This window comes from Chlorocebus sabaeus, chromosome 18 (genome assembly GCF_047675955.1).
Source record: "Chlorocebus sabaeus isolate Y175 chromosome 18, mChlSab1.0.hap1, whole genome shotgun sequence".
In the NCBI taxonomy this organism is placed as follows: Eukaryota; Metazoa; Chordata; class Mammalia; order Primates; family Cercopithecidae; genus Chlorocebus; species Chlorocebus sabaeus.
The window spans coordinates 24,423,971-24,445,232 of record NC_132921.1 but is presented as its reverse complement, the minus strand read 5'-3'; the positions used below and the strand labels follow the sequence as shown (position 1 = coordinate 24,445,232).

Genomic DNA, 21,262 nt, shown 5'->3' with positions numbered 1-21,262 from the left:
AGATTGATACAGCAGCCCCTATCTGGTATATTATTGGTCTCATGGCAGAAAGAACATGGCAGAATCACACAGTGGCTTTTAAAGCTCATGCTGGGAATTGGCATGTGACACTTCCACTCACATTTCATTGACCAGCCACATCACATGGCCAAGCCTAATGTCAATGAGATAGGGTCAAAGCATGTTTTGAATAACACAATAGACCCCACGAGTACTCTGTTTTATCTTTCTCATTAAATATCTCCTAAGAAGTACAAGTGCCAACAGTCTGTACAAATCTTATTACTCTGAAATTATAAGTAGCACGATATCCAGACCACAGTCTTTATAACTCCTTAAGTCTCCGGATCTCTTCCAAGTATACTGCCAATCCGTCAGTACTCCTCTGTTCGTCAGGGGAGCCTGCTTACAAAATGGCAGACATGCTCACATGTCTGTCAGTGTTTAGAGTTGATAATGCAAGCACAGCATTTCACCACAGCCCTGGTGGCTGAGTTGCAAAATTATTTATGGCTTTCCCATTTATGGCATGCTGCTCAGTTTCCCATGAGTTGCTAGGAAAAATTCCTGATAGCTACTATGAGCCATTGAAACCTATGAGACTTCATTTATTATGGCATAATATACACATTACCTCACTTGTGTTAGACCATATGGAGAGCTCTCTGTTGAATTTGGCATAGTTACTGGGGTGAAACGGGAACGGATTCTGTTCCTAGTCCTCTTCAATTATGCTGTATGTTGGATCAGGCAGCCAACTTCAACAGATCATCTGGGCATAGCAATCAGTCCTCAGGACAACATCACTGCCTTCACCTACGCCAATAAAGAATAAAAAATGTGACACTGAAGAGTGTCTGAGTGGCAGAGAACAGCAAGATCCCAAGAGTGGATCAATAGGGTGCCCTGCTGAAAGTAAGTTTGTGTGTGGGAGTTGAAGGACAAGCAGAGCACCCCTTTGTCACTCATTCTGGGACAGGATTTGGAAGGAGAGGCAAGAAGCTCAAGAGAACCTGAAAAGCATAGCTAGTTCTAAGCCCAAATGAGCAACTAGCCACAGCTCCTTAAATGGAGAAAGATCCACCCATGGGTAAAACCGCAGTACACAATCTGCCATGCCAATTTTCCTCCTGCTTAAATAAAGGAACAAATGAACACTTGGTCTCTGTAGGCACTGAGGGAGGGAACATGAATCCCCATAATGTAGATTTAAGGAGGAAAATGGCCAATATGTGGATATTTTCATGTATTTTTGGTAAATCTGGGGCTGGTTTATAAGATTCAAGGTAGACTTTGTTTGTTTTGTTGTACACATGATTGGAATTCCTTTGGGAGGCCTTTTCGTTTTAGTAATTGATTAGACATTTTACTAATTATTACAATGATTTATCTAATGTTAAAGCAACCACAAAAAACTGGTCTGGAAATTAATATGATAACCTGAGAAAACAATCCTAATAGTTTTCTCCTTTTACAATTAAAATTTTAAAAATTGTTCTGCAGTTTTCCTGTTTGCATTGCCACTCCAACTGTCTATGTCTGAATCTCTCTGTCTTTCGCTCTCTCTTTCTCTTTCTCCCTCAAACATACACATTAACGTAAAAGGCAAAGCAAAACTCTTCAATAAGTAAGAAGAGTTAGCAAGTACTTTAAGAGACTTAGTGTGTAACCACAATCCTTCCCCATGTTTCTTTTTCCACATGGCATCTCCTATGTTTCTCATCTTTATTGAAATGGAACATTAATACTTGAAGAGTTCCCATTGCAAGATATTATGACTCATAATGAGCTGTGGTTGAAACAGACCCTTTGCTTCCAAAGGACAGTTCTAACTTTGCTGATGGTTGAGTATTTGAAATAAAACCAAAAGAGTGGTGCCCATCCCCCAAAAAAAGTCTAATTAGTGTTCGTCTATTGGAGAGGAAGCTGAGCATGCTGCTCCACCACTGCCAAATGAAATTAAGGCCCAATTATTGATAAATGAAGAGTGGTTTGTGCTGGAGCCTGGCCTGGAGTCGCGGAAATACATCTGTCATTTGGCCTGCGCAGGAGTCATTGATGTGTGACATAGCATCCTGTGCATTTATCACGCATCTGTAGATTTTTGTTTTAATTCAGTTAGCTGTCTAACTAGATTCGGTGCTGGATGCCTCAAATGGAGTCAGGATTTGGACTGACAGATGCAATTCTAGTCTGAAATGGTGTGTGACAGGACTAGCTATCCTGCATATTAATTATTATTGAAACCATTATAGGCAGCGCTTTTGCACAAATGGTCGATGGGGTTATCTGTTTTGTGGCTTCTATAGTTAACAATTGCCCAGTTGCTCCAGGGCAGGTAGGAGACATGCTGGATCAATGAACCATTGTTGTTAAGTGCACTTACTATTACCATGAAAATTAGAATGGAGGTGCTTGAAAGGCAGGAATGAAAATGCCCGTCTTACCATTATGCAAATTACAAATTCTATAAATGAGATAAGTGGAGAGAGAAACACTTTTCATAAATCTTAACTAGGTAAAAGAGTTTATTAAGTCCATTGTCAAAAACAAATTGGAAACAAACATTTGTTAAATTGATTAAAAAAAAAAAAAAAAAAAAAAGGGAAGCAAGAAAAGAAGCGTCTGCCGGGCTGTTCCCAACCTAGCCCCTCCCACAGCGCTCAGTTTTGTAGCATGCGAAAATTTCATTTAAAGTTCTTGTCATTTTATCATTCAGTTGCATAAAATGTTGAAAATAACCATTACCTTCAAAAAGAAGCCAGTAATACAATTCTTATCCAAAGTTCTGAGAAAATATTGTCTGAGGAGGACTTTAATGAGACCAGGTCCAAGGAAGGACAACAATCCTGTCTCAACCTCCCTGGTTTTCCTTTGTTTTTTACATATTTTGCATATATCCTAGTTATTCCCCCAACTCCTTATTATTTCAATCATCCAGTGAACTTTAGTAAGCCCTGCAAAAAACATTCCCATCACAGAGGATTGATTGAGGTAAATGTTGCCGAAACATACAGTGTTCCTTGCCATTTGCTTATTAACCTCATGTATATTAATTATGTGATCACAAACTGTGAGTTCTGTTTCTGGCACAGCACAAATTACACACTTTCACTCCTTAAAGAATTTATAAAGTTGCTGAGGACTTTAATAGAGCAAAATACAAAATGGTAACACAATGCAATGTACTATTTTGCATGAAAGAGAAAATTCATGGCGGAGTTAAACTAAGAATGATGAATTTGCATCTTCTAAAAAAATTCATATTTGTTAAGGGACATTTCATTTTGGTATTTTAGGTCCAAAGAAGCTTCTACTTTCTTAAATAATTAAAAATTTGCATCTTAGAATAAATGGTTTTTCATCTCCTGATGTTTAAAAATGAGGTGCTTAGAAAGAACCTGGCTTCCATTTAAAAGTTCAATGGCTTGATTATGATATTGGGTTACAAAATTTTCGTTGTTAAAGATCATCTTGAATAAAAGAGCAAATTAGAAAGCAATGCTATATCTTGGTATAAATAGATCTTAAAATATTAATAGTCATAATATTCAGGAAATATAAGTAAATTTTGACTTTACAGTTTGGAAGCTATTATCATTTTTGTGTGATTAGCTACTGCAACTTATAATGTTTGCTTCACTGCTTTATTTCTTTCAATAGCTTTTTTTTTTAATGAGACTCCAAAAACTTAATTATGGCCTATGCAAATATCATTTGAGGGAAAAGAGGGTAATATTAAATCTTTAGAAGCATTGTTAGGTTAAATGCTAGGAAATTCGTTGTAGCTATTAAATGGTATTCAGAGGAAAAATTGAATGGAGGTGAGGGGGGCTTCTGGAGAGCTTCTTCGTCCTTCCATAAAATCACCTGTGTGAATCAGTTCTTCCCAACTTTTTAATCAAATATGAGTATTTTCCAAACCTGGAGGAAAAAAAGAGTTAAAGGAGAGCTTTTGCCTGTGACTTATGTGCAGCTCAGGAGTCAAATTAAGCCCATTCTTTACCAAAACTGCTGAAAATGAATACATGAAGTATATGGCTACTCTCTTAACAGGTATAATGCAAAACTTCTTTCTATTCTTTTGTTGAATCATCTACTTTTTTTCTATATTGACTGGATCTCCAATAGTGTGTAAAACCTACAGAAAAATACACAGGTGAATTAGAGTAACCATCAGGTTTAACTAAAATGTTTTTCTGGGAAGATATGAAGTTAAAAATCCACTGCATATTTTTAAAGTACCCATAGCCTAATGAGCACTGCACTTGAAGAATGCTTAATATCACAAAGTTGCCAAATGATACAAATAAAAATAATGTCTGAGAAGGATGGGAATAAAATGGCAGGAAGAAGGGGAGGACAGGGTCAGGAAGGAAGCAGACAGAAAAAGACAGATTGGATTATAAGCCTCTAGAGCAGCGATTCCCCAGCTGTCTGACTGTGGACCACTACTAGTCTATGAGCATTCACTGGTCTGCTGCTAAAAGAAATAAAAGTTTAGAGAAGGAAAAACTTTTTCTCTACTTTCTTAAGTTCAGTACCTGGAGGCCTATGAATTAAACTTACAAAAGACAAATTAATAGGAGAAGAAGAACACAATTTGTATTAATATTTACACGCATGAGAGTTCACATACAAAAAAATAAAATGCAAAGAAGTGATTTGACTCGGGGACTTATATACCATTTTAACAAAGGAAAGGAGTGTGAGCCTCAAGTGACATTAAGTTGTGGAGAAGTGACTAGGAAACATGGGGAGAAACTAATGGAAAATAAGACTTTAGTAAGATCTGTTTATGTGAACTCACCTTAATGTTGACTCTGGTCTTTGATGTTAAGAGCTGCTATTCTCTCTGTTGGGTAAGAGAGAACCTTCTTCAAAGGGAAATTTATGTATAGGTTTTTAGGCAGAAAAGGAGAGGACAGTAAACTCTTCCTGCATTTCTTGATTCTTAATTGGCTTCAACTCACAATAATCCGTATGCCAAAGTGGCATATTTGAGGGTGAGATATTCTGATTTCCTTCAAAAGGTAATACTTTGTTTTAAAAAATGATGATAAATACTTTCAGTTAAGTGAACTGTCTTTTAGTCTCAAGTTTGTTTTCTACATTTTCAGCTTTTAAAACCCCTTTCTTTCGTGGAAACATGTTTGTAATCAGTGTTATTCTTTTTCTCTAATGTCTTTACTAGGCAAGGTAAAACCCTGGTGACTTTAATACTTTCCTTTGATTTATATTATATTATTTTATTTTTTATTTCAATAGTCCATAATTTCTCAAACAGTTGGTGCAATGGTTTAAATGTTTGTCCTCTCCCTAACACATGTTAAAATTTAATTGCCATTGTCACAGTATTAAGAGGAGGGACCTTTAAGAAGTGATTAGGCTATGGGGGTTCTTCATGAATAGATCAATGCTATTATTGTGGAAGTGGGTTTGTTATTACAGGAGTAGGTTCCTTACAAAAGGATGAGTTCAGCCCCCTTTTGCCTCTTTCTCTCTGTCATTCTCTCTTTGCCCTTCTTTTATGGGATGATGCAGCAAGAAGGCCCTTGCCAGATGCCAGCAGCTTGATATTGAACTTCTCATCCTCCAGAATGGTGAGCCAATAAATTCCTGTTCATTATGAATTACTCAGTCTGTGGTATTCTGTTATAACAGCACAAAATGGATGAAGACACTTGGAAACAGTGTTCTAAGGCAGTGTCTCCGGAGGAAATATTAGTAATAGCCATCTTTATTGAGTCCCTGCTATGCTTCAGACAATATGCAGAGAGTTCTACATATTCTCTTTAACATTAATACTAATTAATACTAATCCTAACAGACAGACAGTGTTGTCCTGATTCAATAAATGAAGACAGCAAGGCTGACAGAAGTTAAGTTGCTTGCCCAAGGTGACTTAACCATAGGATGACCTTATTTTCTACCATTTAAACCGTACACCTTTTAAAGTGAAAGAGGGCAATATTAACAGTTACAGCAGGATAACAGATATAGCAAGGTCTTTCCAGGACAACATAGCACATAGAGTCACCCTACAGAGCTACCATATAGACCAGAATTTAAATCAGATTGCATCTAAAGCCCATGATATTCTTCCCACTGTATTAATCTGCCTCTGGAAGTTTCTGTATTTAAATACAAAAATAGAGACCTATTTTGAAGAAACTGAATTCCTAGAACTTTATGATACCAAGATACACAAAATAATAATTCAATCAACATCCAAGATGATTTGTACCACAGAGCATCTACCACCAATGGTGGTTTTATGGGTGGTGTAAGAATGAAAAGGAGATAATGTATATGGGACATGGACTTGTATCAGAACTATGTGTTAATGTCTGCTCTTAAGAGAGGAATTCATTTTCCATATGCAGAAGTTAAATGAATGTAATGGTTTTGTGAGATTCTGACTTCATCTAATGGTGCAGCCAGGACAAAAATAGGGATAGATTCCCTGGTGGTGAGTTACAGCAGCCAGCAACGCAACCCCAGAAATGGGTCTGGGACTAAACAAGTCTAGCCCTATCAAAAAGAAATATAAAGTTTGGCAATTATTTGCCTTGAATAGGAGTCCTAATATATACTGTAGTTAATACTGTGCTCTTTCCCTCTGTTATCTGGGAAAAATGCAGGCAAAAACTGTGTGTCCCAAAGAGATCAAGATGATTGTTGGGGACAGAGCTTAATTCCACTAAATCAAAATGATGCCTCATCATTTCCATCTCCCCAATGTTGTAATGAATGGGTGCCATTAAAACTTTGAGGTCTACTCCCAATTCTCCCACCTGCACTGTGACCTATAACTTTTTAATTTTGAGAGAAAGGCTCTTCCCTTGCCAGAAAGGGCTTTCTGTTTGTGAAAGAGTATGTAAAATAGCACCAGGTGAAGAACGACTTTTTCACCCAGTCTTGAAACCATCACAAAGAGACAAATTTTGCTGCTTTTCCTTCATGTGTGAATTTTTTTTTCCACACAGCTCTATTCATTGCCTAAAACAATGGGGCCAGTGTTGGCCAGAAAAGAATAGTGCTATTCATGCGCCCTGTACCCTGCACAGTGCCTACACTTGTTAGTCTTGGCTGCCCTGTGCGGCTGGCTGCTGGCAAGAAAGTCGGGTCTATGTTGTTGGATGGCGCAGCAGATCAGAGAACGAACACTGGCAGCCAGATTCCCAGATAACCTCAGCTCCTCTAGAAAACTCTTGTTGACATAAGCCTGTGCTTTGAGGGGTGTCTTGGAATTCCAAGAACTTGGGCCAGGTGTGAGGCCAGGTGGTTGTGGTCCCATTCCAGCCATTCCCATCCTCCTGCTACAACCAAAGCAATGTCGTTAGGGGTCAAATGCCTGGTTGAGGAATCAGACACCTGACTTGAATTCTGGCTCAGGGCTGACTGGCAATAGGACCATAACCAAGTCTCTTAACTTCTCTGAATCTCTATTCTGTCATTTATAGAGAGGGCATATCAATGCCACCTACCTCATGGGGTACTGTGAAATTCAATGACATAGTATTATGCTATGATTAACAGGGAATAAATGTTAGCTATTATTGTCATTAATAAGAGACTGATGTAGTGATTACTGTCACTAATGAAAGATTGGTTTAGGGCATCCTCTCTCTTGGTAGAAAATTAACCACTGTGAAATCATGGGCAACATCACTGAAGTGATGAGTGAATGGAGGGAGGGAAGAAAGAATACAAGCTTCAGGTCCAGGCTGCGATTGTAGTGCCAAAGTAAAATGTTTTACACAGGGAAGAAAGTGTACACTGGCAGAGGCCACTCCGTTTGTCTCAAGGACTGAACAGAAGACTAATTTGCTTTCATGTGGCTTATTACAGAAGGACAGTTCCTTAAATGTATGCTGGAGATGGTCTCATCAGCCTCTTCTCTATCTCTCCAACCTAGAGTGAGTGCAGCAGAAAACCTGGACCCTATCCTTAATGTGTGCGTGCATGCGTGTGTGTGTGTGTGTGTGTGTGCGCGCGCGTGTTTAAGTGAGAATGTCTCATAGCTCCTGTTTGATTTCTGTGGGCAAGCAAACTGCCAAATTCAAGCAACCTGTGGGAAACTTGCAGAGGCTCTGGTAGATTCTGGGATCCTCAAGGGCAGGCTGCCTGCCCATCCTTCTCTAGAATCACCCCAATGCAGAGCCTGCCAGACTGCTGGAATTGAAATGTGTTATCAAGAGTACTGCTGCAAAGGGACTGCAATTCCAAATCAAATGAAGTCTAAGAGGGATGTAGGGCTGGAAAGAGACCATCTTTCAAGTTCTTTCCAACCCAAGATGTTGTGATTTTTGAAGCTTTCCTTGCAATAGATGTTGTTTAACCACCTTGTGTCTCCTGTGAAGTTGCCACCATGAAAGCTGGACCTGTTTGGCACCCATTTCCCTTGGCACAATTTACATACTTGTACACTTGTTATAGTATCAGTGCTCTAGATTCTGTTAATGCATGATAGGAAGCATAAAGAGTACTAATCACAAGGGCAATTTTCCAGGTTGTATGTACTATAGAGAAAAGATCATATATACTTGGTAATTATCTTTTCTCCATAGCACGTATAACCTGGAAAATATATACTTTGTAATTTTAGACGTTTTAACCATGACTTCCATGAACAGCAGACTTTACTTGGTATAATCACATAATTAGAAGACATTATTGCAGTTCATAAATGGAATTAATTATAATTTTAATTAAATTTTCAAAAGACAATCTAATAAAAGTAGGATTGATTAGAAAATTATCAATGAATTTACAGATTCATTTAAGACATTTATCTCTGTCACTTTTAAATTTCATTGAAATCTGTTAAAAGTGGTGGTAGTTACGCCCACAGTAACATTTCAATAGCCACCACATTGTTTCAAGAGGTAAACAATACCTAAGATGTGTCTTGGTGTCTTTCACTGAGTAGTGGATTTTATCAGTCAACTCCTTTGAACATTGTCTTGAAATAAATTGACAGAAAAATATGACCTGTCCAGTGTTCATTTTGAAATCAAAGTCTTGTCTATTTGGTCAATTATATTTTTCTTGAAAATAGATTTGGATTTCAGATCAAATGTATGGGTGAGGTAAATTTACTGATGGCCTGTTTGAGGGTCAGTCACAAAACTGATATAGAGCAGTTCTAAATCCTAGCAGAAGCTGAAAAATGTGTGCAACATTTGTGTCTAAAACAAAAGCTTTGGGGTAGGAAGAACTAGTACACATGCTGGATCTGTTGCTTACAAAATGTGGTTAATATTATTTACATTAGACCCACTTTAGCGGTAGCAGCAAAACCTGCATAGTTTTCATAGTGTTTGATAATTTTCGTTTCACAGATGGAAATGACATCATTAAGAAGGAGGGCCTGTAAATAATGCATTCATTCATTTACTCATTCATATATTCCACAAATAGAAAGCAAGACCCTCTATGCAGGATTTGGTTATAAAAGTCATGAAATAGGGTGATACCATCAGCAGATCCATTCAGCTCTATCTTCAAAGTAAATCCAGGATCCAACCCCCTTCTTCTCACCACCTCTGCACTTGCTATTCCAGTCTACAGTCTTTTATCTGCCTAACAATTGCATTAGCTTGTTAGTTTGCCACTCTGCTTTCACTCTTGTTACAACAGAGCAACCAGAGATAGACTTTTTTTCCTTTTCTTTTGAGACAGAGTCTTGCTCTGTCATCCAGGCTGGAGTGCAGTTGCAGAGGTAGTCTTTTGAAATGTAAGCAAGATCATTCAAAACCTTTCAGTGGCATCAAATCTCACTCATGATAATATCCCAGACTCTTTCCAGAGGCTGGAAAGTCCTTGTGTTATGTTGCCTGGCCCCATCTCTGAGCCTACTGCCCACTCTGATCTCATTCCCTCCTTCCCAAACCCAGTGCATGCTTCACTGAAGGTGTCTGTGTCCTTCTCCTAAGATACAACCAAGGCTTGCTCACTTATCCCACTCAGGTTTCCAATCAAGTCATCAAAACTGAGAGGCCTTCCTGGCCTGCCTTATCTCATTTAGGCCCTCTCCCTTACATAGTTCTCCATCCTCTCACCACTTTATTTTTTTTCCATAGCATTTATCATCACTTATGTGTATTATTCACACTGTGTATTTTTTCATTTTCTGTCTTCCCTGCCTAGAATGTAAGCTTTGGAAGAGCAGTGACTTTGTCTATTTTATGTATTGCTGTATCCATTGGGCTCAATAAATATTTGTTAATAAATGAAGGAATCATGCTGCTCTCATCCTTTTAATTTTACCTGGAAAGAAAGATAGGCAACAAATAATTCCGATGAAGCATGGTAAGAGTTATCATAGGAGAAGGAAAGAGTCATGGGAATAGTAAGAAGAACTAATTGGTTTTCTGGAGGAGGTACTGTTTCAGTTGAGGCCTGAAGGGTGAAGTAAGCCCAGGAAAAGAATTCCAGGAAGGAGCAACACCACCTTTGTCTCCATCCCTTTCCCACCTCCTTCCCTCCCTTCCTCCCTCCATTCCTCCTCCATTCTTCTTTTTCTCCCTTCGTTCCTTTTTCTTTTTCCTCTTTCTTTCTCTGTATTTATTTTATTTAGTTGTAGTCATATCTTCTTGTTCTTGTCATTTTAATTCTTGAGGATGGGATATGTGCTTCTGGGAATAATTTGGATTGGATAATTTGAACAAGTTCACCTAGGCAAGGTAGGAAAAGTATTTATAAACACGTTAAATACACAGCTGTGTCCTTAAGGAAATAAGGAGAGTAAGAGAATTCTCAATCCAAATTAAAAGTACTAACCAAGTGAACTTGACATTGCTGTTATCCTGGAGTGGGGAGGAGCTGAAAATGAGTGCCCAACCCAGGATTATGCAACACAGGAAGACGTAATCCATGATGAGTGACAGTTATCAGATACAAAAAATAAACAAAAGGATTAGAAACCGAAGAGCTTCAAGTAATAGATTATTAGAGGGATATTATAAATAATTTGTTAAAAATGATTAAAGAGAAAAATTAACAAATCGGAAAAGCATAAGAAATACGATAAGAAATAGGAAGCTTTCAAAATAACAATTAAATTTCTAAAATTAAAAAATATCAACTTGGAAGGGAAAAGCACAAGGGATAGTTTAGCCAGATATTCAACATTCAAACAGTTGAATAAAGGTTTTCCTAAAGGATAGCAGAGAGCAATTAAATATTTAAAAATGGTTAATACACATTGAAGGGAGAAAGAGTGTTTTAATGAGAGTGCCTGAAGGAAAGAATAGACGGGGAGGAAATATGTGAAGAGATAAGACCTAGAATTCTCCAGATTTTTTTGTTTGGTGGGGTGGGAGTGAGGGGATTGGGTTGGACACTGCCTCACTCTGCTTCTCAGGCTGGAGGGCAGCGGTGCAATCTTGGCTCGCTGTAACCTCTGCCTCTCAGGCTCAAGCGATTCTCCTGCCTCAACCTTTGGAGTAGCTGGGATTACCAGCACCCACCATCATGCCTGGCTAATTTTTGTATTTTTAGTAGAAACAGGGTTTCACCATGTTGGCCAAGCTGGTCTCAAATTCCTGACCTCAAGAGATCCACCCACCTTAGCCTCCTGAAGTGCTGGGATTATAGGTGTGAGCCACTGTGCCTGGCCAAATCCTCGAGATTTGATGAAAGACATGAAACCTCGGGTTTTGGAGTTCCAAGTGAGATAAGGCAACACATAGATACATCTTATGGAAATACCAGAGACCAACACAAAATCTTAAGAGTAGCAAGAGAGAAGGAAAAGACAACCTATAACAGAACAACCACACTAACTGTAACCTTCTCAGTAATGAGAGGAAAAATCAGAAGACAACAGAATAATATCTTCAAAGGGGTAGGAGAAATAACTGTTAATCCATATTTTTATACCCAACCACATGATTGTTTATAAATAAGAGTGAAATAAAGAGATATAGCAGATAAAGGCTGAGTGCTTACCGCTATCAGAGCCATGTTGGGAGCACAAAATAAGGTACATCCATGTGCAATTATAGTAGGTCTTATGCTTTTCTGACATGTTAATTTTTTTCTTTAGTCATTTTTAACATATTATTTTATAGTATCCCTCTAATAATCAATAACTTGAAGCTCTTTGGGTTCTAATCCTTTTGTTTGTTTTTTGCATCTGATACCTGTCACTCATCATGGATGATGTCTTCCTGTGTTTTATAATCCTGGGTTGAGCACTCATTTTAAGCTTATCCCCACTCCAAGATAACAGCAATGTCAAGAAGCAGGAATTTAAACTCCAAATGAAAGAATGGGAAGCAAGACTTAGGAATTTAAACTTCAAAGGAAAGAATGGGATGCAAGCTCATGAGCAAAGAAACCAGTAAATATGTGGGTTTATATAAACAATCAATAATTATATAAAACAACAATAATAATAATTCAAATGAATAATTTGGTAAGATATAAAACTATGATGACACTAAAATGTTGGACCAAATAGCATGTAAGTGGGAGGGGATGGTCAGAGTTAAAGTGCTGTAAGGTACTTGCCATATTACAGCAGAATAAAAAGATCAGTTAAACTTAGACCTTGTTAAGTCAGGAGACATGTTAAAAATGTAGAAATAAAAACTAAAATAATAGAAATAGAATGTATCTCTTCAAAACCAATAGAGGAAAACGTGGTAATAAAGAAAACTCAGTTGATTCAAAATAAGTTAGAAAAGTAAAAAGGAATAGTATAATATGATAAGAAAGCAAAAACTAAAGTCAAAAAAGATGAAATACATGTGCAATTATAGTAAATCTAAACTGAGCAGTGGCAGCAAAAATATACTTCATCTGGAAAATTAGGGGATAGCTAGATTAGATAGTTCAACTAACGCTATAGATTGGAAGGTCCCTGACAAGTGTAAAATTTATAATTATATATTTTTATGTGTCTATATTATTTATATTAATATCTCATATTTGTTTATATATTTTATGCAAATTAAGCAGGCATTTCTCAGTGTGGGAAATCAATGTGTCCTAAGGATATGGATCTGTCTGCAGAAAGATTAGCCAAGCCGTAAGTTGAGTCAGCCACCGGAAGAGGGTGCTTCAATGTAGAAATCAATGTAAAAAGAGTTTGAGATGTTGACTAGGAGTGCAACTTACTAGAACTGCACATTTTAAGAACCAGAAGCATAGGGAGATGAGTCGAGGTCAAAGCAGTAAAACAAATAAACAAACAGACAAATAAATTTTGAAGTGCCTATAGAAGAGAGAGGAGTTTCACCTTCAGAAGAGCTCTGGGTAGAAAAAAGCATCAACAGTGCCCTATATCTCTTTTTCCAATCCGGAGACATTTTGGAAACACTTTGAAATCTGTTTCCCCAGGTTTGTTTTTCCTCTCTGTCATACCTCAAGAGGAACACAACGACTGATGGCCTGTCACTCTGATGCCTCTCTCTACTCAAATGGCAGAAACCAACCAGGTGAGTTGTCATAACTTAGATGAGGCTGGGATAAAAATACACCTTGGAGAGCTAGCTTCCTGATGACAGACTGAGAGTGGCTCTTTTTGATTTAAGTGAATTGGAGCTTAAATTCAGTGCCAGCCCATATGAGTGTCTCAAGATGCTGGGTTAGAAAAGAGATTATATCAGGATTATGAGGTCTTTGCCTGTCTTCCCTCAGTATTGTCTTTGATTGATAGATGAGTGACCCTGTCCAACATCGTGATTCAAAACTGTAAGTAAAAAAAAAGAATAATAAAAACAAAAAAACCAGTTGAATCTTTCATTCAGTAGTCACTTTGGATTTACCTTTAAATGCAGCTCAACCATTGAAGAGTTAAACATCCTAATTAATTACATCGTCTGAGAATGCAGCTATTTCATGCATCAATTTAATCTTTTTGTTTTTCATTAAAAGCCAAAAACCCTTCCTTGGTTTCAAAACATGAAAATGTTAAAATCCTTAATCCTAAACCCCAAATCTTGGTCTTCAATTGGAGTAACGTATACAAACTACTTTGCAGGGTAGGTCTCTCAGTCTAGCCTCTTCCAACCTGCTTAAAGAGGGCCTCCAGCAGGGCAATTAGGGTATGCTATAGAGCCAACCAACAGAAACGCAAAGCTGTCTCCACTGTGGCTATAAATGGTATCACACTGAAGCATGCATCTGCTTTGCTGAGGATACCTGTGACTGTTAATAAAGTAAGTGGTAGGAGTGGGGCAGTTTTTCTCTACCTTTTATGGTATCTTTCAGTAATAATGACATTGAACTCCTCACAGGTCATGTCTGTTTATGGCTGACATTTGTTGTTCTGTTCTGATTGGATGATACCCTTGTCTCGGTTTATAAAAGTTTTGAAAATCATCCTAGTCTGAGAAATATTGATGCAATACTATTGTTTTGTTTGTTTTTGACTTTTAGCAAAGCAGTTATTCCAGTTTTATTTACAGCTTTATTTATTTATAGCTTCCCCTCACCCCAAGACTAAGGACTCAGTCCATGGGATTGATTATAAAGTAGATTTGAGGGATTTAAAATCATTTCCTCCTGAAGTCATGAAACCTTCTACTTTCTTTTAATGGTGTTCAATGCATTTTCTGATCTCATTCTTACCCTAGAATGAACAATTTCCCTGGATCCTTTATATTTCCCATAAGGCTGACTTTACTCAACATTTTGCCACATACATATAGTCATATCTGTATCTCAGCTTTGGCTCAAGCAAAGACTTTGAAACACCAATGAAAAATATTAATAAGTGCCTATTGTATGCTGAGCACTTGCTATTTCATGTAATTCTTACATGACATCTTTTACAGGAGAATATCATACAGTGCTCAGATTCAAACACAAGCCGAAGGCATCCAAAAGCCCAAACACTGTCTTCAGACTTTGTAGACAGATTCTCTCCTTCTTGGATGAGGCTGTCAAAGGACTCGGGAGTCAGACCACATCTTTCATGTTCACTGGAATATCTTCATGTTTTGGAATGTTAAGTTGGATAGCATCACTTCTAGCCGTGGAACTCTTCCAGAAGCTTGAGAACCTGTGAGATTCTTGAGCGACTTGGGACACTCAGAAGGGCCAGGATGAGGTTCAGGGTTGAGCCATTGAAAGCTGGCTGCTCTGGGCTTGATTTTAAGGGAAAGAAGGGGTTGAATCTAAGCTTGCCAAGACCTGGTTGCTTCTATGTTCTATGAGCTTTCATCTTGTCCATCTTTATTTATATAGTGACTAGAGTTATCCTTTTTAGAAACAAACATAATCATGCCATTTTCACACTTAATGACTTCTTTTTGAACTCCTTACTCTGATCTTCAATGTTCAGCTGAACTGGCTCCTTTAGCTTTAGCCCAGACATTCTTCTTCCCCTCCAACCTCTAACATGCCTTCAGAACTCTAAACATTTCTAGAACTTCCATTCCTCGGGGTCACTGCATGTGACATGTCTTCTGCACACCATTTTCCCCCACTATTCTGTCTCACCATATTATCCTGGACATTTTTTACACCATGTTTCTACAATGTATAATTGCTTGTTTATTTATTTTCCATTTCCTCCATCAACTGCAGGCTACATAGGACAGAGACCATTACTCCTTAGTTGTTATACTTACCCAGAGGCTGCACTGTGCTCAGCACATTGTGAGCACTCAATAAAAACGTGTTGATTGTGTAAGTTAATGAGCTATGCTTAAGAACACTGGTGTCCACAGCTGGACCAAGGTGCAAGGGTCAGATAGAATCAAGCTTTCCAAGTTTTCACAAACATGCCAATATTAATAAGTAAACTGATTTCCATTCTGAATTTTATCTACTTTTTCATAAACCACTGCTCCCTGTTAATACCTATCTATTCTGGAATTTATTGCCAGATGATATGTTATTTAATATGAAGTTGATATTTGTTTATCCTAGGTATAATAAATGAATCAATATTAAACACAATATCTCATAGTGTTCCATGAAGACATGGTGACTTCTTTCTGTCCCTCCACTTGAAGAATTTTCAGAACTGCTGGCCTGTGTCACTCATCTATTACTCCATCACTTCACACTTTACCACAGCTTACGTGTTTGGTCTTATTTTGTTTAAATTTTGTCTAATGGCCTCCTTGAACACAACTTGATTATGAGCATCTTGAAGTGAAAAGTCACAGCTAGCTTTTCTTCTGTCTTCTGAATCCCCTACAGTACAATCCCAGTATCTTGTCATAGAAGATGCTTCATGAATGGGCATTGGTTGATTACTTCTCCTTTCCACAACCAGAACATTGTGGTTTGGCTGGGAAGCACAGTGGAACACTGCCCTCTGTGTTTTTTTTGTTTTTTTTTTTTTGTTTTGTTTTTTGTTTTTGAGGCAAAATTTACATGACATAAAATTAACAATTTTAAAGAGAGCAATGCAGTGACTTTCAGCACATTCACTATGTTGTGTGATCATCACCTCCTTTCCCTTCCAAAACATTTCCATTATCCCAAAAGAAAATGCCTTACCAATTACACAGTCAGTCCCCTCAGTTCTTGTCAACCACTAGTCTGCCTTCTGTCTCTGTGGATTTCCCTATTCTGGACACTTCAGGTAAACGGAGTCACATAGTATGTGACCTTTTGGGTCTGACTTCCTTTACTTAGCATAATGTCTTCAAGGTTTGCCCACATTGTAGCAGGTGCCAATACTTTATTCATTGCTATGGCTGAATGATATTTCATTGTATGAATATACCGCATATTGTTTATCCATTCATCTTGATGAACATTGGAGTTGCATCTACCTTTTGTCTATTTTGCACTTTCTGTCTTCATCCACTCTACTCTTTTCCATTTGTACTGGAGTTACCTCAAGGGGCAAACACCGCAGAAGTCTGGGAGCTATGAATGCTGTCTGCGAACAGACTTCAAATGCTTCCTGAAAGTTTAGTGCTTTTTAATTATCAAAAATGTAGTGCTTACCAATTTTAGTGCTTATTCAGGCTGATACCTTTCTGGAAAAGCCAACCTAAGAAACGAGTTCATTAATGACTTCCACGTATACTTCACTTTCATCTGTTTCTATGGTACCCCTAAAATAGTCCTAAAAGATGAAGTGGGTGTTACTATTGCATAGGTAACAACTCCCTAGAGTGAGGCCAGGCCTGAGGACAGTTAGTTAAAAGTGGCCTCACGGGGACAGGCTGCACAGTCACATACATATATATATACATACACACTTATATTCTGGAAATGTTCAAACATGCATAAAAATAGAAAGGCTAGTTCAATAGACTTTCACACATCTGTCACCTCGTTTCAATAATCCACATCTGCTGTTCTTATTTTATCGATGCCCTACCATCACATTTAAAAAATTTTTATTTGTTGTTTACCTGTGCTTATTTATTTATTTATTTATTTATTTGTTGCTGGGGTATTTTAAAGCTAATTCTAGACATAATATCATTTCATTCATATGTATTTCAGTCTAAATATCATACATATTTCAGTCTAAATATCTAGTTTTATTTTTTGAACATAATCACAAAATCATTATCAAAGCCCTCAAACCTCAATAATTCCCCAATATCATCAATTTGTGTTCAATTTTTCATGATTATCCCAAACATATCCTTTTTTAATTGTTGGTTTGTGCAGTTCAGAATCCAAACAAGATTCTAGGAATATTGCCTGTGGTTAACATGCTCTTATATTTCTTTTAATGTGCAACTGTTTGCTCTCTTTGGTGTATTTATTAAAGAAATTGAGAAATGGGCCTATTGTCTTGTACAATGATTGGATTTGCCTAATTATATATTTTCAGTGTCATTTAATATGTTTCTCTATCTCTACAAAAATCAGTAGTTAGAACTAGAGGCCTGATTAAAGTTGACTTGGGGGTGTGGGGTAGAGGGATTTCGTAGGTGGTATTGCCCCTTATTCTAGTCGTCTCGTATAGAGGCATATCAGGGATCACGCATTTACCCCATTTTCCTTAATAGTAAGATTGCTCCGTGATTTAGTGATGTGGTAGGTTGAAAAATGGTCCCCGAACCAAAAGATATCCACATCCTAATCCCTAAAACCTATAAATATTAACTTATAGGGAGAAAAGGAAGCTGAATCTTTGTAGTTGTGACTAAATTAAGGGTTTTGAGATGCAGAGATTATCCCGCATTATCTGAATACCAGATCTGGGACTCAGACACCATCACCTGTGTCCTTTGTGAAAGGAAAATATCTTGGGCCCCTTCAAACTGGGAACTGCTCAGGCCAAATCTACCTCCCATTCTACTCAAAGTCATCCCTCTGCTCCCAGAGATAGATGCATATTCTGATTCTCTCCTTTGGAAAGACTTATAAGAAACTTAAAAGAATGCAACCGTCTGTCTCTCAGCTACCTGTGACCTGAAAGTCCCCAGTGGGGGTGGGGCTTGCTTTGAGTTGTCTCCGCCTGTCTGGACGGAACTACTGTACTTTTTACATATATTGATTGATGTCTCATGTCTCCCTAAAAGCTATAAAAGCAAACTGTGCCCCGACCACCTTGGGCTCATGTCTTCAGGACTTCCTGAGGCTGCGTCATGGGCGTGTCCTCAACCTCGGCAAAATAAACTTTCTAAATTAACTGAAACCTGTCTCAGATTTTCTGGTTTCACAACTCATAAGTGGGAGGCAGAGGAAGATTACAAAGACGCATACAGAAAAGAAGAGAGTGTGACCATTGAGGCAGAGATTACAGTAATGCAGCCACAAACGGAGCCAGCGGCAAATTAAAGAGTGGAGGGAACCCCCAGAGGGAGTGCAGCCCCGTCAGCACCTTGATGAAGCTGAGTGAAACTGATCCTGGATGTCTGGCCTCCAGAACTGTGAGAAAATAAACGCCTGTTGTTCAAAGCCACCATGTCTGTGGTAATTTGTTATAGACGCTCTAGGAAACTACAGTTGACCCTTGAACAACGCAGGAATTAGGGGCGCTAACATCCCCTCACTTGAAAATCCCAGTCTACAACTTTTAACTCTCTAAATATTAATTACTAAGAACCCACTGTTGAAATTATTAAGAACCCATATTAAGAAGCCAAATATGTAAACAGCTCGTTAATACACATTTTGTATATGTATTATATACTCTTTCTTACAGTAAAGAAAACTTTATTATGAAAATGATAAGAAAGCAGAAATGTATTTACTGTTCATTAAGTGGAAGTGGATCATCATGAAGGTCTTCATCCTCGCAGTCTTCATGTGGAGTAGGTGAGGAGGAGCAGACGGAAGAGGAGGGATTGGTCTTGCAGTCTGCAGAGGCAGAAGCAAATCCTAGTATAAGTCAACCTGCACAGTTCACATCTGTGATATTCAAGAGTCACCTTAATACAAGTATGAGCTAACTGCCTGATTCATCCATTAAAATGTCCCCATCAAGTTTTTCAACACAATAGTACTCCCCAACCCCACCCTGCAACTTATTCTCTGGGGATATGTTCCAAGACCCACAGTGGGTGCCTGAAGCCACGGATAGTACCAAACCCTATATATACTATGTCTTTTCCTGTGAATACATACGTTTGATAAAGTTTAATTAACAAATTAGATATAGTAAGAGATTAGCAACAATAGGACAATTATAATAATACACTTGTAATCAAAGTTATGTGAATGTGAGTAGGGGAAGGTGGCTCACGCCTGTAATCTCAGCACTTTGGGATGCCAAGACTGTCAGATTGCTTGAGCCCAGGAGTTTGAGAGACCGGACTGGGCAACATGGCGAAATCCTGTCTCTACAAAAAAATACAAAAATTAGCCGGATGTGGTGGCATGCACCTGCAGTCCCAGCTACTTGGGAGATTAAGGTAGGAGGATCAACTGAGGCTGGGACGTCAAAGCTGCAGTGAACTATGATTGGGCCACTGCACTCCAGCCAGGGCAACAGAGTAAGACCTTGTTTCAAAAAAAAAAAAATAAAAGGTTATGTGAATGTGGTCTCTCTCTCAAAATATCTTATTGTACTGTGTGTACGAGTAACTGAAATTCAGAAAGCGAAACTGCAGGTAAGCGGGGACTACTGTAATAATTTTAGCTGCCATTGATTACTGTTGTCTAGGTTCATTATTTCATTAGTGAGTGGAAAATAGTGATTTTCTAATTCTATAATTTTTTTCTGCATGTATTACGCATGATTCTTCTATATAAAGAACAACTGTATTCCTCATCAACTAGCTGATTAGCCTGAGTTCTACTCCAAGTAGGGAAAGACAAGAGGAATGCTTGAGATTTTTCCCTTAATTGTTACACTTTCAGAATAATGAGTTGGTTCCCTAGCAACCTCCGAGGTGATCAATGAGATTTTTTTGTTTGTTTATTTTTGAAGTATCATTATGAACTCATCAGTTTTCATATATTTGATAAGTTTCAATTCATTATAGTCATCATCATTTTTGATGCTTAAACTGTCCCATCTGTAATCTCAGGGGAGACCCTCTAGGCTTGATCTGCTTTAGAAAAGTCGAATAACCCTGGCAACTGAGTAAAGATGGGGCACTGTGGATCTGAAGGATAACAATCAATGATGGAATGCTGATCTCCTTCCTGGTCTCCTTTGTGTGCGTCTCATACACACTCTAAAAAAAAATGAACTATGAAGATACTTAGCCTAACATCTTCCCATTTTTTAATATAGTAACTCTCAACTGTAACTTCACAATAGAATCCTCTGGGGAACTTCTAAAAAATACTTCTGTTGGGACCCCACCCCGTGAGGTTGAGATTCACTCCTTTAGATTAGGGCATTAAGATGCTTCAAAAACTGCCCAGGTGCTTCTAGTGTGTAGCCAGGACTGAGAACCACTGTCCAATGCATCTATTATACCTCTGAGATGTTTACTTTTTTAAAAAAAACAAGCCCTGCTCTTTTGCCTTCTGCAGGTAGAAGCCTAACATTGATTGTACATGGAGCAAGATTAAAAGGGTGCCTCATCATATATTTTCTTGCCTCCAGATTCAACAAAGATTCTGCCATTAACCACATTCCCAGAACTGAATTAAAAAGCAAAACTGGCCAAGTGTGGTGGCTCACGCCTGTAACCCCAGCACTTTGGGAGGCTAAGGTGGGTGGATCACTTGAGGTCAGAAATCTGAGAGCAGCCTGGCCAATGTGATGAAACCCTATCTATACTAAAAGGACAAAAATTAGCCGGGCATGGGGGCGTGGTAGTGCATGTCTGTAATCCCAGCTACTTGGGAAGCTGTGGCAGGAGAACAGGAGAATCACTTGAACCCGGGAGGCAGAGGTTGCAGTGAGCCAAGATCACTAGAG

The 21,262-nt window shown here is 38.2% G+C and overlaps 1 long non-coding RNA gene across 1 annotated transcript in view; it reads left to right on the top strand.

Annotated features, from left to right (window-relative positions):
* Positions 1–5,536: 5,536 nt before the first annotated feature.
* LOC119620479 (uncharacterized) overlaps positions 5,537–21,262 on the top strand; it is a 52,927-nt gene continuing 37,201 nt past the window's right edge. The window contains exons 1-2 of the long non-coding RNA XR_005236965.2: positions 5,537–5,603; positions 13,354–13,451. This is a non-coding gene — a long non-coding RNA (uncharacterized lncRNA). The remainder of the gene's footprint in view (positions 5,604–13,353; positions 13,452–21,262) is intronic.